Here is an 18,152-nt window from a genome sequence, read left to right as displayed (position 1 = left end):
CGTTTTCTAAATGTTCTATCTCTTTCACCGGTAGAGAGGCCCTATAGTTCTTGAGCCTTCGCTCCACGCCTGAAGTCAAGGTCAGTCAGTATAAATCAGCATTCTAGACAGTCTGGAGATAGTCCGTTCTTGCCACCTGGAGATAGTACATTAATTTGTACAAGGAACAGACCGTCATTGTTACTAAGCTCCTGACTACATTATATACAATTGGGAATGGGAGCAAGAGAGAAAATTCATATATGTACAGTACATTAAAGCATTTGGACTAGTCAGTTCTGATTGGAATGTATACATAATTAGTCATTTCAACTATAATTTCCCCCAACAGTAGGGCACATTTAGATAGGCCTGTATTTGTTTGTGAGGACTTGTCAAGAACTGGGGACATTTTACAGTTGAAATCCCCCCCTAAAATCAACAAATGAGAATCTAAATTGGGAATAGTAGACAGAAAGGAAGAAATGAAACTTGTGTCATCCCAATTGGGACCATAAACACTAGCCAAAACAAGAGGGGTAGAAAACAGTTCACCGGTTACTATGACATATCGTCCCTTAGGATCAGCAATAACCTCAGAAGCTACAAAGGGAGTAGCTTTATCAACGAGAATAGCAGCACCTCTTGATTTACTATGAAAGTTTGAGTGGAACACTTGACCAACCCAGTCCTTACGCATCCTAAAATGCTCACCAGTCCTCAAGTGAGTCTCTTGTAGAAATGCAATATTTGCATTCAAACCCTTTAAGTGTGTCAACACCCTCTTACGCTTCACCGGGTTGTTAACCCCTTTGGTATTCCAAGAAATGTACTTGATCGTATTATTTCGGCCCCTCTGAGCATTCCCGTTATTCAACCCTGTCATTCGAGCATAGAATGGAAAAGCAATGAGCGCCCAAAACCCCCAGAATAACTTGTCTCAGAGTAATAATGTACGGTGGTAAATGTTTGGAAAAAGTACAGAAAAAAAACAGATAACAAAACTAAAAAGACAGAATGACAACATTAGAACTGAACAATTCAATCTGCCCCCCCACCCCCTCCCCCCATCCCAGACAATACCTCCCCAAACGAGGTACAAGCCTAAATAGAACATGTTCTCTTCGCACAGTATGTCTGTGAGAGTGCAGTCTTAAACCTAAACCCACAGTCCCGCTCTTTAAAGTTGCGTTTTGTTAGTGGATCAAGCAGCAAAAATAAAGATTTGTATGTATTTTTTCAACAAAAAAAAGGCGAATCCCTTGTGCAAACGGAATGACAAAAGCACCACTTGTAGATGTATATAATTGTATTCCCAGTCTTATAACAGGCATTGAGAGGGAAAATAAATAAAATGTATAAAGGCTCTCAGCCAAAAATCTAATTTGAAGTAAGGAAATCGTAGTAAGACAAACAAAAATAATAGTAATTATAATAGTAGTCTAGTTGAAGCTGAGACAGCTTACAACCAATACCAAAAAACTAAGTGTGCGCAATGTTGAACGTTTGCTGGGCATAAATGACGCTCAAAACTTTTAAAATTAAAGTGAGGCCCCAAAAACCGTGTAAACCGGGAGACATTTACTGTTAACTGGGTCAATGCAAACGGATGCAGTAAACAAATAACCAAAAATATTTTGAGTTACTGAGACAATGTGTAAACAAACTAAATAGGTGAGCGAGATAAGGCACGCACACTAGACGATCAAAACATTAGATCACCTCAAATAAGCCTGAATATTTTCACCAACTATACAAGACTAGCCTGTTATGTCTAAGCATAATTGTACCACAAGTGGGTTACTTACTATCCACAGTACGCAAGCAACAGTTGCTGAACTGTGAGCATATTCAAGACTTCTTGATGTGACGTTGAATGTGAGCCATAGCCTCATCCGGAGATTCAAATGTGTAGTCTTTACCCTCGTGAGATATCCATAAACGGGCTGGGAATCGCAGTCCATACTTCACACTTGGATGGTCCCGAAGTACTCGTTTGGCCTGTCCGAAAGCTGCACGCTGCCTGGAAACAGTGGGGGAGTAGTCCTGGTAGATGGAAAAGCTCTGTCCTTGAAAGCTCAGAGTGGTATTGGGGGCTCGTCGGAGGATCTCCATCTTCTCATGAAAAAAGTGCACTCGAAGAATTATGTCACGGGGCCTCTCCCCATCCTGGGGCTTTGGGCGCAGCGACCGGTGGGCTCGATCAATCAGGGGCTTTTCACCTAAGGCAAGAACATCCTTCAGCAGCCCCGAAACGAAATCCGTGGTGCGATGCATTTCGGCGGACTCTGGGACCGATACAAGTCTCAGATTATTGCAGCGAGAGAATCCCTCTAGGCTCACGCGGAGGCCTCCAGTGCCGCAATCGTTGTAGTATGTGACGCAGTTGTTGTTTTGAGTATTGTGATTGCTGGCACAGTCTCGTTCCGCAGGATGGTTAAATCTGCTTTTAAAGTATCAGAAACCTCCTGTATTCTGGCCTCAATCGTAGCAACCACCTGTGTTTTCATTTCAACTATCTCAGAGTGTAGTAGTTTGATGGCCTCGAGAATGTTCATTTCAGCGCCGCCAGGCCAAGCCGCGCCCCCGGTTAAAGTGTGCGTCCCCGGGCCCTCAGACTCAGGAGAGGGCGGTGATGAGAGCGGGTCTTGTAGGCCGGGTTTTCTCAAAGTCATGCTTTTGGCTTTATGTTTGGTCGACATGCTGACATTCGGAAGCAAAGTAGTCTTGTTTTTTACGGAAAGGGATCACCAAATTAATATTTGAAAATAAATACGGTTCTGCTGCAGAATTCACATAAACTTTAAGAATACCACGGGAGCAAACGGAAAACACGTCAGTCGCACATGGCGTCCCCTACCATCCCCCGTTATTTGACATCTTAACCAAATTTAAATCTAAACATTGAACTGATGTATGTGCCCAGTGTGTCGTCCCTTCAAGCTGCTAATGCGTCAGTTTCCTCCTTAGCTCAATTTAATGGCTCCTCTGTAGAAACAACTGCCAAAATATTCATACTGTTAATAAAATACAATTTTCCATCACCATTTTCGGATTTTCAGACAACTTCCGGATGGTGCATGACTGTTGCTTACCCCTGGCTGAACATAGTGGGTAACATCAGGAAGTAGAATTAGCCACCCTGGCATGGTGGTGGAAAATTGTGTTTTATTAAGACAGTACACGTATTTTGCCAGGTTTTTTTCCACCAACGAGCCATTCAATCGAGTTGAGGAGGAAACTGAAGCATTTGCAGCCTGAATGGAGGATGTTTAATGTAAGAGCCAGTCCAAGGTGTACACGAGTGTATACCCGACTGTGCACATTTTAAGTCGGATGTAAGACAACGTGAAAGGAATAATACCGCCATCTTGCGACTGGTTGGGCTACTGCACAAGTTGAATAGATAAAACCAGCCACAATGCATGTCAATTATAATATATGCCATTTCGCAGACGCTTTTATCCAAAGCGACTTACAGTCATGTGTGCATACATTCTACGTATGGGTGGTCCCGGGAATCGAACCCACTACCCTGGCGTTACAAGCGCCATGCTCTACCAACTGAGCTACAGAACCACAATTGCCTCGCGCAGCCTACATTTTTAGGTTGATATTAATGAAGACATTAATTCATGTGTTTATGAACAGTGTAAATATTAAACTGCATCAGGTGTTAATAGGGCTGACCCCATTTAGTCAACTGGTTGATTGATAGGCTGTTGGTCGACCAAGACTGTTTTATTGGAGCAGTGGCAAATATATAAAACAAATGTATGGCACACGAGACACCCGTCTGATTCACGCCTGTCTCAGTGGACTAATTCATTGTGGATGGCACACCAGTATCACATTTACTGTTAATTCCCATAATTTTTAATATACAATGTTTGTTTGGTTACGGTCATTTCAGTTAATGCATTCAATATATTTATTATTATTACAGTCTTACCGTTGTCATTGTAGGAATAGAAACGTTGTTTACAGAGTGCACAACCTAGGCTACACTTTTTTTTCCATTTCTTTCCATTTACGAGTTGTTAATTTATTAATTGTCTTTTGTTTGGAGCGCTCCTGTCAATTTTTGAGTAAGGACAAGCACCTGATTACGCATTAAACTAGGCCTAGGCTACCTGGCCTGCGTGCAAATGTAGGCCTGTAAATGTGCCTATTTGGGGAGCTGATACTATTTCTGTCTTAAATCAGCATCACTGTGTAGCTCCTCAAGCTACTCGTTCTTCGCCTCAAACAGTAAGTTTTTACATCCATCGAGAATGACAATAGTTCCTCAATTTGAAAACTATTTCCATCTCTTTCACTTTCAATAACCACAGCATGAAAGGGGAAAAAATGTCATAAATTAAGCCTGACTGACTACTTCTTATCCCATGGGCAAATAGTATACAGCTGTCTGCCCGGATGATCGGGTTGGACCAAGTTAATAGTGTGTAGCCAATGTGATTTATAGAATATTTATTATCAGTGTATGTTCTACCTGCAGGCTGCAGTCTTTTTATTTGTTGGTTTATGTAAGCTATCTTTTCATATTGGCAATGACAATATAAGTTACTTTTAGATTTGTATCACTTTCATTTAGATATTTTGATGAAACACATGGCATTGATTTTGAGATATGTAGACTTTATTATAAATTAAACTGTTCCACGAAAATGTGCTAATGAAAATCACAACTGGCACGCAGATCAGTAGAAATGGTATGATAACTTGACACTTTAAATGGAAAAGGTTGGCAACTTCAGGAGCAGAATGGCAGAATCTGCGAAGACCAGCGGGCAGTTGGAGGTTCGGGAACTTTTTATATTTTTCTTGTTAGGCTATAATGATCTCTGGCTCCCTCTAATAATTAGTGTGGGATCATTTTTAATCCCAGTGCTGAAAGCATCAAACAAACTCAGTAGCCTACATATAGTTTATTTTATTCAATCATAGGGTGTGTCTATATATGGAAAAAGGCCTCCGCACAAGCTCTAATTCGGGTTGCACTTTCACTGTGTCAGGTATATACCAGGCTAAGCTATATGTAGCCTAGTAGAAATGATCCAGACTGAACACTGGTGCACAACTTTGGGATTTATTATGCTCATGTGAGCCCATTTTTAACACTGATGCATTTTGACAGGTTTGACTGTATAGCAACTACGATGCCCATATACCGCTAGAGCTGAAGAAAATTATTGAAGATACCAAGACAGCAGAGCTGTGTTGTGAACACCAGTAATCAAGTCAGGTAGGCTGCACACGCATGCTTTTGTAGACTTGAATCATTAAATGTAGGAGTGATGAGCACTGGTTACCATTGGGATTGATTTGTTGGTTATTTGACAAAGAAAGTCAGCCACTTATTACAGTGTAGGTCTGCTCTGCAGTGTCTGGGTCCAACCATGCCAAGTTGACATCATCACAGCCCCGGCTCTCAATGGGCACTTCTCTGACTTTTCTTTATCACCTCAGCCATTACATAATGCATGTAACAAGCCAGCCTTCAGATACTGCACGTAGCTTGGCTAGTAGCAGCGGTGGTATTAATACACTGGTTGAAGACATACTGGTTAATTAGACATGTGTTTGACTGAGAGGCGAGTTTGTCAGAAACAGCATATCTTTAGCCATCTCTGCCGACCCAGTTGTTGTCAACTGTTGTTGTCAGTAGTCATCCAAAGCACAATGACAGAATGGAAATCAGAGAAAAATTTATCCAGTCTGTACTTGACAATATGTTTGCTTGAGCTCTGATGGATTGTGCAGGTTATTTATTAGAAAGTTTAAAAAAACACTCTTGGCTCAGTGCACTTGGAGGATGTTTTCATGTGGGATGGAGACCCCTGTGGCTATGACATTTATTGTTAACACAGTGTGATAGCTGACAGGCCACCTGATCACTTGACTTTGAAAATATGATTGGGCATTTTCTGATCATAGGATGAGCATTGTAAACATGTAGAACAACATGGCCTGGAGTGGAATAAATGTATCTGCACTGCATGCAGTTTAGGCACGCTTTTGAAATGAACTGAATCAGTCAACAAAAAGTATGGATTTCAAAAACAACCTCGAAGATAATTGAATAGATACCCTTAAAACTAGCATGGAATAATAATACGACATTACCAGTGGTGTAGTGGTGCCTGAAGAAGTGGGTATACTCTTGTGCCGTACATGTCCAATTTTATGACAAACAGCAGTGTGTAGGAAGGACATTCCTACTTGTGAGACGTGTGCAGGAGGACATGAGACAAAGGAATGTGTAGTATCGCTGGGAAAATATTTGTGTTAATTCATGGTGCGGGAGATCAGAATTGTCCAGTGAGGGAAAAAGGCAGGTTGAGGTTGGCCAGGATGTAAGTAGTACAGACGGTGTTGTATGCTGAGGCAGTGAAGAGCGCAGCAGAGGAAGATGTGTCCAGGGCAAGGGATCCTAAGAGAATCCCTGTGAGTAGGTCGAGGCCAATGGAGAGTGGTAGGAGTAACTTGCGTTATTTGCGTTCATAGCCATAGAAATCAACTGTACCGCAGAAATGGAACGTAAAATCACAGAAAATAGATGTTATGGTGGCAGCTGCAAAGAAATACTTGGCTGTATGAAATTTTACTGCAGAAGAGTTACAATGTGTGTTGAGCGATAGTGTCCTGTCCTCCCAGGCTGCCGGGCTGACCTAGGATCAGATGGGGCCAAAGTAGTTGAACAGTGGTGAGCTTTTAATGGGTGTAGGGTTAGTTGTTAGGGCATTCATCTCTTTTCACTGTCCTTTTTCCCCTTCCCTTTTTGTTACAAAGTGTAATGAATTCACACTCCAGAACCCTAGGCTGACACACAGTCCACACAGTAGGTGGTGGCATGCACCTCTAACGTATGTTTGGGCACTGCCATAATACCATTGCAGAAGAAGCCTTTCATCTACCAGAAGAGCGTTTGGCCTATCATTAGCATCACTATGTTTTTTTTCTGTTCCTTAATTGTTTGAAACCTGGACTTCATATTATGAGGCTTGTTTTACCTTGCTTCAAAGTAGCCAATAACCAAAATCCCACCATAGAAACGTGGAGGCAATTATTTTATAATGACTTTTTCTTATGCGCTTTCCTGTTCTATTTGTTTTCAAGTAAACATTAATTTTCTAGCAGCCAAATGCATTATCCTAGTCATATTAGCAACCCATGATAGTTATTGCTTCTATAGAAATTCCCTATTTCTAAATTTCTAATGGATATATCCATCTCTGTGCAGTGTGCATTTTATGCGTTTTCCTGCAAATTAGATTTGAAATCACTTGCCACTTTAATAAATGGAACTCTAATCACTTTAATAATTATTACATATCTTGCATTACTCATCTCATACAGTGCTTCTTCCTTTAAAATGTGTGTCCTACTGCCCACCAGGTGGGCTGCTGCAAACTTTTATGGCACGTTATTTGTCAGCCATTGTTGCCATTAATGCTAGTTAGTGCTAGTTTGACCACCAAAGGGCAGTTTGAGAATCATTTGACAGTCTTCAATATTGGCTATACTAGAGATTTTGTTTTGTGAGAACATAGTATGAGTATTGATTTTAAAATGTAGCTTAATTCATTTGATTAATATTATGGTGTTTCAATTCCATGATAAAGGAAACCCTTAGCATTTCCATTAGGAAAATATGGTGTTGTACAACATGACCATTTCCACACCCTAATTGTAGGCTAACCAATACCCAAACAGAGATTCAGTGGAAGAAAAATCAAATTGATTTATCAAGACCAATTCCAATGCTTGTCTCAGAGCAGAGCGAAACGGTGATGAAATAGTTGACACCGGGTAGGCTATTGCTTCAAATCCTATTATAACAATTGGATGACGGTCGGCCAGAACATAATAAGTATATAATATTAGCACAATTAATTGGCCTACACTACAAATGTAACATGTTTAACACACATTATTAGTAGGATTAAGGATTAAATCTGCAGGTACAAGGAAGATGGAAACAGTTGTGGACATGGTGGAGAAATTTGAAGCCCATTACTAGGAGCTTGAGCTGTTTGATTTGGGCTTGATTTGGTCATCTGGAAGGCTACTGCACTTCAGCACACTGAAGAAACGACAGGCAGAGGGACCAGGCCGGAGCATTGTCAGAGAGGTGATGGAAGATTTCATTAAGCAGCTGAGGGACAATTTATCCACCAGATTTGAAGACTACAGCATGCCCAGGGATATCATTGTGTTTTGCACGTGATCCTCTCACAGTCCGCCCTGGTGGAGAATTCTCCTCTCTTGCTAAGACAACAATACCCTCGCTGGATGAGGTTTTTAAAATGTAAATATAACCTTTTATTTAACCATGCAAGTCAGTTAAAAAGAAATACAGCCTACCCCAGCTAAACCTAGTTGACACTGGGACAATTGTTTGCCGACCTATGGGACTCCCAATAATGGTCGCATATGATACAGCCTGGATTCGAACCAGGGACTGTAGTGATGCCTCTTGCACTGAGATGTGCAAGAGGCATCACTGTAGGCTACACAATGAGAAAATATGGAAAAATAAATGTTACTTATATGAAGCAGCCCGTGTTGGCCCGAGCCCAGTCATCATCAAGAGGTATGCTGGACCCTATGTCAGAGGGGTTTTTGTGACCACATCATGTCTATTGTCCTGCTAATAGCCCTTGTGAAAACAACATGTTTTCAAATGGCCTCCAGAGCCGACAGAGAAGTTCCTTACTTTCCTCCACTTTCCTCTTCCATTTATTCCCATAGTAATTCGTTATGGTTTGCATTGTAAATGAGGGAGTAAACTGGGCTGTTATGTAGTAAAATAAAGGTTAAATAAAAATACATGTATATACTGTATTCTTTACTATGCTACTGTATCTTAGTCTATGCTGCTCTGACATAGGTCCATATATTATCAAATCCATTCCTTTACATAGATTTGTGTCTATTGGGTAGGTGTTGTGAAGTTGTTAGATTTTACTGCTGTAACGAAGATGCTGTGAGTCGAGAAGCGGGTGACAAATTTAATAAAACAACAAACAAGACAACATAACAGTGGCATTTACACATGAACACAGGAACAGTACTGACTGAGGAGGTGACCCAAGGGAGTGACCGATATATAGGGGAGGTCATCAGGACGGCAATGGAGTCCAGGGGAGTATCATGATGATCTGCAGGTGCACGGAATGATGGATGCCAGGACCGGTGGTTAGTATGTCGTCGAACGGGAGTAAACATGACAACTGCACTGTCGGAGCTAGAAACACAAGCAATTCGCCACACCCGCAATAACATCTGCTAAACACATGTATGTGCCCAATAAAATGTGATTTGATTTGGAACATTTGCGTGTAGGCCTATCGTCGTGTGTACATTGCTGTGCCTAAAATGTGAAGAAATAAAAATGTATCAACATTTGAAGCTAAATGTTCTGTTTTGTCACACCCTGATCTGTTTCACCTGTCATTGTGCTTGTCTCCACCCCCCTCCAGGTGTCACCCATCGTCCTCATTATCCCCAGTGTTTTTATACCTGTGTTCTGTCTGTTGCCAGTTTGTCTTGTCAGTGTGTTTTTCTGTCTCCCTGCTTTCTCAAGTTCTGTTTCCTAGTTTTCCTGGTTCTGACCATTCTGCCTGTCTGCTGTTCTGTACCTTATCGACTCTGCCCAGTATCAAAGACCTCTGCCTGCCTTTGACCTGTCTTTTGTCTGCCCCCTGTTTGGGTCAATAAACATATGTGACTCTAGCTGTCTGTGTCTTATCCTGAGTTGTGATTGTTCTTCCCATCAAGGAAAAACCTGAGTGCCAATATTCATCAGCCACGTTTCAGTAAAATGAGGTCTAAATATGCCCCTAGATGTTAGGGTTCATGTCTTTTTCTCAGGGTTAGGACTGTAAATACAGCACTGACTGACACTTCCCTCTCCTGTAAGTTATTTGTTGGCAGCAGCTGTGAAGTAGGGTGTGCTGGCATGGGGCCTCCCTTGGACTTCTTGACAGTGTTGTCTGAGAAAGCCGTGCGCAACCAGGATGAACAAACACACCATTCAGCCAAGGGTTTGAAACCCTGGCTCTGTGGAGATGTGTGAAAAAATACAAAGCAACACGAGCATCATATGATCCTCAATAAGGAGACAGTGAATTTTCACCCCAGCCCTCCAGCCAAATTATGAGGTGAAATAGAGGGCATAAAATATGTGTTGACAGTCACAAATAAAAAGCCAAATGCTCACAAGTTTGCAAGAACCGTTTGATACTTGTGGTATTATGCTGAGGCACATTCAAGTTGAAATAGGGCTGTGTCAGTGCTTTCCAAAGATTATATTTTGCTCAACATTAGCTTAATTGTGATGTGACTAACTGCCCTTTTTACAAGTCATGTTGATCTTTGTTTCGTTGTGTCAATACCACTGAACATTTGAACTTGCTTACATTAAATTCTCACTCACTGAGCGCTCATCCATCTAGTTTTTTCACCTTAGTTCAGTTGTAATGTTTTGAATATTTTGGCACTATGGACTGTCTATAACCCAAGACTAATCACTTTCGGCTTCATCTAGTCTGGCCTCTGATGGCTTGCAGTGAGCCAGGCAATGTAGGAAAAATGAATCATCAATGGAATTTGGATGTGGGTAACTGAGAGACTGTGGCGTGACTCATGCACTAGGGGAGGCCCATCTCTTTCCATCATATCAAATATAAAAGAGAGGAGGCAGGCAAGATTGACACTAGATATTTCCTAAATGTATCCTAGGTGTCTTGTATTGTTTGAAAGCCAAACTATAAATGCAGGGGTGGAAAAGGAACTAGGGTTAGGTTACATTCAAGAACAATGAACAGTTTAAGTTTGCAACCAGTGTGATTGGTGGGAAGGTGCTGTATTGCTTTAATGTGCCTAATCACTAACATCACTGCCTAGAATCTCTCCTGTACAGTAAGACATCTCTCCTGTAGCCACTGTAAACAGCCATGAGACTTATTACAGTTCACATATGACAAAGGTCAGTAAACGTGGCTTACAAACGCTCCCTTCTGGGCCAGGATTGAGGCATTCCTTGTAAGGTAACTGGAACCCAGGGCCAGACAGTTGATCTATGTTGCAAAGTCAAAATATTTAGACAGAAGACAAGCAACCGAGTATTTGATAGGGGCACTGTAACAGAGTAACGCTGAGACTCAGATTTTTCACTTTAAAATGTATGTCAAACAAAAACGTTAAACAAGCCATACAACTCTAAGAACAAAGACTACTTTGAACAATTCCCACAGAACATTTTACAAAACACATTTACTTGAACGGTGCAGATGCAGATTTTGGTAACAGAATGACTGCACAAACCTTCATTCTGTTACCAAACTGGCACGGGCAACCTGTTCCTAATACAGTTGACCATTTTGTCATTTACAAGCAATTACTTGTTGTCAGGTCATTGTCAGTATTGTACCGTAAGGACACGGCTTTTCATTTTTTACAATGTTTTTCAATGCTATTACTCGTAAGAGCATGTTGGGACGACATATCAAAATATCCCATCCCTGGAGCTGGAATGGGACGCTTATTAGACACACAATCCATGGTGACTTAATTTCTCACCAAGGCCTTTTGCAGACTGCCCTCCTGTTCTATCATGTCTTTGTTGTTCACGTCCAGAAGACGTCCAGCACGGCTCTCATTATAAGCTATGAGGCGCTGTACAGTACACACCACACAAGCAGCATATGGTTTAGGTTTCGCTGTGGCTCTGTTTTTCAGAGCAAGTAATGTGACTTTCAGGAGAGGTTCTTAAGTGAGGAATTTGGTGCTCATTTGTTATGGCAGCTATGTTCAGCTACATGAAATGTTTTCAGAAATTATTTGTCAGCACCTGAAGGGCTATCATCATATGTCATATGTCACCTGAAGGGCCGACATCATATGTCATCTCGTCACAAGCTTCTGTTGCTTAGATGGATGAATCGCCCCCCAAAAACATTCAGAAATTCTTGATATGGTTTTAAAATGCATGGTGTTTCGGAACGAATTTGTTTTAGAATCTGCCCAAATCCACTCTTCAAGGACCACATTGTCTCCAATAGTTTTCTTTCTTGAACAGCATGACTGGAACTAGAACTAGAGTCTAGATTTTGCATCTTTGAGATAGCATAGTGTCAAAGTGATAACTAGGAAGCACATAGTTAACTATATGCCATGTACAATGCAGTGCTGACCCTGCAGTGCTGACCCTGTGGAAACTGTATCTTATTTGTATTCAGTTCGTTAATGTCAGAGCAATTTTGGAATGGCTGCATATTCTTCCCCAAAAGTGATTTGCTTGCATTTAAATAGCTGTCTGTGTACCATATGTCTCGAACCCAACATAGTCCCCTGAAAAACAGTCCTTGAACTTTTGTCCATGATTTAAATAGGTGTCACAAGGTGTAATTTTTTTCACATCATATTCATTTGAATGCGGATCATTTTTGACATTCTTAGGTTTTGAACCAGTTCTGAATGACAAAAAGTAAGACAAACTATTGACTGACTCCTGGTCCAAATTATGATTTAAAAAATCTTAAGAACAAAATACATTATGTTCAGCACTCCTTTGGTCTCTTCTGTTTTGAGAATGTGTTCAAGTGTGAGGCTGTCAGAAAGTGAACTCCTGAGAGATACGATGGTTCAGTGCAATTTAGCTAGTGTGCCATCCACTCTGCAGATGTTTCCATTCACTCAAAGTAGGACAACAAGCCAGATGGTAAGAGCACAACCTCCGCTTCACCCAAAAAGTAAATAGCTAGATCCACTCAGCCAAAGGAGAAGTGAATGAGAGAGAATAGGAAATAAAGCCCACCATGGAAGTCTCCTGCCAACAAAAAGCACATTCCAGTTTACCCAAAACTTGATGGTAATCTCCCAATCCTGGTGCTGAAGGATCACTGTGTAAAATAGTTTTCATATTAGCTGGCCTATAGCCTATAAAGGCCATTTATCCTGTTTAAAAAGGACTCAAGACAGAAACGGATCAATTGGTTCCATTTCAAAATATTTATTAGTGAAACCAAAGTGCTGTAACATGTATACATTAAATCAATTAGCCTAGTACACATACCAAAACTTATAAAATCAAAAGGTTATTGCACAGAAAAACATGGGCAGTTGGGTGCATCCAAATTCAGAACCGTTGGACAGCAACATTTTATTTCTTTTTTTATTTAACTAGGCAAGTCAGTTAAGAACAAATTCTTATTTTCAATGACGACCTAGGAACTGCCTGTTCAGTGGGTTAACTGCCTGTTCAGGGGCAGAACGACAGATTTGTACCTTGTCAGCTCGGGGGTTTGAACTTGCAACCTTCCAGTTACTAGGCCAACGCTCTAACCACTAGGCTACCCTGCCACCCCAACTAAAGCACTGATCATTGGGAACAATATCAGAATGACTGCTAAGACTTGAGTCATAAAGGAAATAATTCAATAGGTAGCCTAGCTTACAAAACTAAAACAATCCATAAGTTAAACATGTAAAATGTACATACTATAAAACATATTTTGGCATTCTGAGAATGTGTCATTGGCGATTTGCGTTGTTTCCCGCTATTTGTTGATTTTAAAACATGTCGAAACAAATGTCTCAAAGCTCGTCTCCACAGCTAAAGTATAAGGGTAAGGAATTAGGTGGAGCATAAGGCTATCGTTTCAAGTTCATAATGAAATATGACATTTAAAATCAATAAATACTTAAACCAGGCTAGATAGAACCATGTTATTGCAGAATTAAAGTACTATAGGTAATCTCATAATGTAAATATAATATCTATAGGGGTTGTATGCACACATGACTATAAGTCACAACCATAACTGTTTCTTTCTAATAGGCTGCTTTAGACAGGCAGCCCAATTCTGATCGTTTCTTCAGTAATTGGCTTTTTGGCCAATCAGATCAGCTCTGAAAAATATCTGACGGGAAAAAATCTAATTGGTCATAAGACCAATTAGTGGAAGAAATTTAATTGAGCTGCCTGTATAAAAGCAGCCTTAGTATCTCAGGCAAGTCGATTGAGGCTTGAGGTAATCAATTTACTAATGAGTCCTACTCCGACTGTACATGTTAACTGCTTGATTGAAGTGGACACATTAGTTATTACATAGTAATGAACTCAATGTAATAAAGACTAATTACTGTCACTGACTACCTGGGAGCCATTGAGGAACAGGAGAGTTCCAGAACATGTTCATTGAGGCTACACACAGCTTGGTTTACGGGTCACCAAGAAGTGTCAACAGTGCTGGCAGTGTCAACTAGAGGTCGACTGATCATTATTTTTTTGGAGGACCAAAAAAAGCTGATGCCGATTTTTATTTATTTGTAATAGTGACAATCACAACAATACTGAAGGAACGTGTATTTTAACTCTAATATAATACATGAATAAAAAATCAATTTAGCCTCAAATAAATAATGAAACATGTTCAATTTGGTATAAATAATGCAAAAACAAAGTGTTGGAGAAGTAAAAGTGCAATATGTGCCATGTAAAAAGCAAACGTTTGAATTCCTTGCTCAGAACATGAGAACATATGAAAGTTGGTGGTTCCTTTTAACATGACAGAGCTGTGCTTGCGAAGAGCTGCTGGCAAAACGCATGAATGAATGCTTACGAGCCTGCTGCTGCCTACCATCGCTCAGTCAGACTGCTCTATCAAATCATAGACTTAATTATAACACGCAGAAATACGAGCCTTTGGTCATTAATATGGTAGAATCCGGAAACTATCATTTCGAAAACAAAAAGTTTATTTCAGTGAAATACGGAACCCTTCGGTATTTCATCTAAGAGCATTCCATAGTCTAAATATTATTGTTACATTGCACAACCTTCAATGTTATGTCATAATTACGTAAAATTCTGGCAAATTAGTTCGCAATGAGCCAGGCTGCCCAAACTGTTGCATATACCATGACTCTGCGTGCAATGAACACGAAAAGTGACACAATTTCACCTGGTTAATATTGCCTGCTAACCTGGATTTCTTTTAGCTAAATATGCAGGTTTAAAAATATATATTTCTGTGTATTGATTTTAAGAAAGACATTATTGTTTATGGTTAGGTACAGTCGTCCAACGATTGCTTTTTTCGCAAATGCGCTTTTGTTAAATCATCCCCCAGCGTTGCATTGATTATATGCAACGCAAAACACGCTAGATAAACTAGTAATATCATCAACCATGTGTAGTTATAACTAGTGATTATGATTGTTTTTTATAAGAAGTTTAATGCTAGCTAGCAACTTACCTTGGCTTGTACTGCATTCGCGTAACAGGCAGTCTCCTTGTGGAGTGCAACGAAAGGCAGGTGGATATAGCGTTGGACTAGTTAACTGTAAGAGCTGACAAGGTGAAAATCTGTCGTTCTGCCCCTGAACAAGGCAGTTAACCCACCGTTCCTAGGCCGTCATTGAAAATAAGAATGTTTTCTTTAACTGACTTGCCTAGTTAAATAAAGGTATATAAATAAAAAAATCAGCGCCCAAAAATACCAATTTCCGATTGTTATGAAAACTTAAATGGCCATTCCGATTAATCGGTTGATCTCTAGTGTCAACAGCTGCTCTTCAGGTAATATATTAATGGTTATGTAATATCACCATGTGCCAAGACCAAAGTCTTGTATACAAAGTATACTGAGGGGTAGACCGTTAAAGTCAGAGGGGTAGACCGTTAAAGTCAGGGGAGTGGGGGTATGTGTGTCTTCGTTCAAAATATCCCACATATTAAGAAAAACAAAAAGGAATATTTTTTATTCTAGTGATCATTTTCAATTGTAGGCTACTGTTCCAGTGATTAAGTGGTACAGTAGCCTGTAGCCTGTTGTTTGACAGGTCATTCATTAAAATCCTAACAAAATATAATCTTTGATGTTATGATAACAATAAAAAAACAAGACTTGGTGTCTACTTTTACTGCCAACGTGGATGTATGCTAGTGCTTGTGTGACATCTACAGAGAACACAATTACGACATTGCAATCTTTCCACTCCATCATAAACCGGAGAGAGAAAGATGGAGAGACTTATGAAGGACATGCAGGCCTATTTATTACAACTGTAGGCTGTGTTGAACTTAATTACGTCCAGCGTGTGTGTAAAATATTGCTCTAAGATTTTAGATGTGTATTAATATGGGTTTTGTTGCAAAATGTATACTATGCACCTCTGTGTTTGTAACAAGGCTAGTATTATAAGGAGGATGTGATCCAATCATTTGGGTTCCTGGGTTCTTTCATAGCATTATAATGCTTTGTTGAGACAATGACTTATCAATGACCCAAGCACAGCTCATTTAATCCATACTATTTTGTCGCTGAGTTGTCATAATGCTTCAGCAAATGTACATTATCCCAGGGGCGTTGGAAGACACAATGTAAGTAACCTAATTTATGTCACTCTTACTGCCCTGAATGCCTCTGCTGATACCATAGCTATTGTGTACAGTAATCATGTGCCTATGAACCAGTGATACTGTTAGCACTGAGACGTAGCGCCCTGATAGGAAGTCCACTGTGTGTAGCTCACCTTGCACTAACATAGGCATGCTTATGTTTTTTTTCTCTTGTGGTATCCCGGGAGGTCTACCCCGGAGGTTGGTGATAGAGGTGAGGTACGTGCCGCGACGTTGGCTCTCTCTTCTGGGAGTACACTTGCTGGGCACCCTGACACTGATGGCTCCAAGTCAAAGTATTTAGGGGAGAGTGCCAACCAGCTGTGCAGCCACATAAAGCGAGCACCATGGCACACTGTCAGAGGGAACATTGAGACAGACACGGAGCAGAACCTGAGAAGAAGGACCTAGCCAAATCTACAGTACGTTATTTTATGTTTATTTTGTTGCCAAGTAAAGTTGTGTTTTCTGACTAGAACCTCCCTGTCTCGGGGTTAATCTTTGCACGCTCAACCCAACACCCCACAGTTTACCACATATGGTGGAGAATGTGGGCATCTCAGTAGCTTTGGGTGCCGTGGGGTTGAACGTGCAGAGATTACCATGGATGATCTGGTGGTTTATCATCAGCCAGCAGAAGCAACAGGCTCTCCAGGAGCAAGCACTTGTGGAGCAGCGCCAACAAAACCTTAGACTGGTAGCGCAGGTAGCCCAGTTGGAGGCTGGGATGGCTCAGGAGTCTATTCCAAGTCAGTTCCTGGTTAAGTTAACCTCTTGCGACGAGCAATTCCTTATCCGGGATCCTATTTATAGCCTTAAGCTCATTACCATAACGCAATGTTAACTATTCATGAAAATCGCAAAATGAAATGAAATAAATATATTTGCTCTCAAGCTTAGCCTTTTGTTAACAACACTGTCATCTCAGATTTTCAAAATATGCTTTTGAACCATAGCTAAACAAGCATTTGTGTAAGGGTATTGATAGCTAGCATAGCATTAAGCCTAGAATTCAGCAGGCAACATTTTCACAAAAAGGGGCGGCAGTGTAGCCTAGTGGTTAGAGCGTTGGACTAGTAACCGGAAGGTTGCGAGTTCAAACCCCTGAGCTGACAAGGTACAAATCTGTCGTTCTGCCCCTGAACAGGCAGTTAACCCACTGTTCCCAGGCCGTCATTGAAAATAAGAATATGTTCTTAACTGACTTGCCTGGTTAAATAAAGGTGAAAAAAAACAAGAAAAGCATTCAAATAAAATCATTTTCCTTTGAAGAACTTCAGATGTTTTCAATGAGGAGACTCTCAGTTAGATAGCAAATGTTCAGTTTTTCCAAAAATATTATTTGTGTAGGAGAAATCGCTCCGTTTTGTTCATCACGTTTGGCTACGAAAAAAACCTGTATCCAGGAGTGTAATTATAGCTGCAAGCTCATTAGCAAGCTCGTTAACTATTCATGAAAATCGCAAATGAAATGAAATAAATATATTAGCTCTCAAGCTTAGCCTTTTGTTAACAACACTGTCATCTCAGATTTTCAAAATATGCTTTTGAACCATAGCTAAACAAGCATTTGTGTAAGAGTATTGATAGCTTAGCATAGCATTAAGCCTAGCATTCAGCATGCAACATTTTCACAAAAACAAGAAAAGCATTCAAATAAAATCATTTACCTTTGAAGAACTTCAGATGTTTTCAATGAGGAGATTCTCAGTTAGATAGCAAATGTTCAGTTTTTCCCAAAATATTATTTGTGTAGGAC

This window comes from Oncorhynchus keta, chromosome 2, assembly GCF_023373465.1.
Source record: "Oncorhynchus keta strain PuntledgeMale-10-30-2019 chromosome 2, Oket_V2, whole genome shotgun sequence".
NCBI classification, from domain to species: domain Eukaryota; kingdom Metazoa; phylum Chordata; class Actinopteri; order Salmoniformes; family Salmonidae; genus Oncorhynchus; species Oncorhynchus keta.
Note: the sequence above shows the minus strand (reverse complement) of the source record.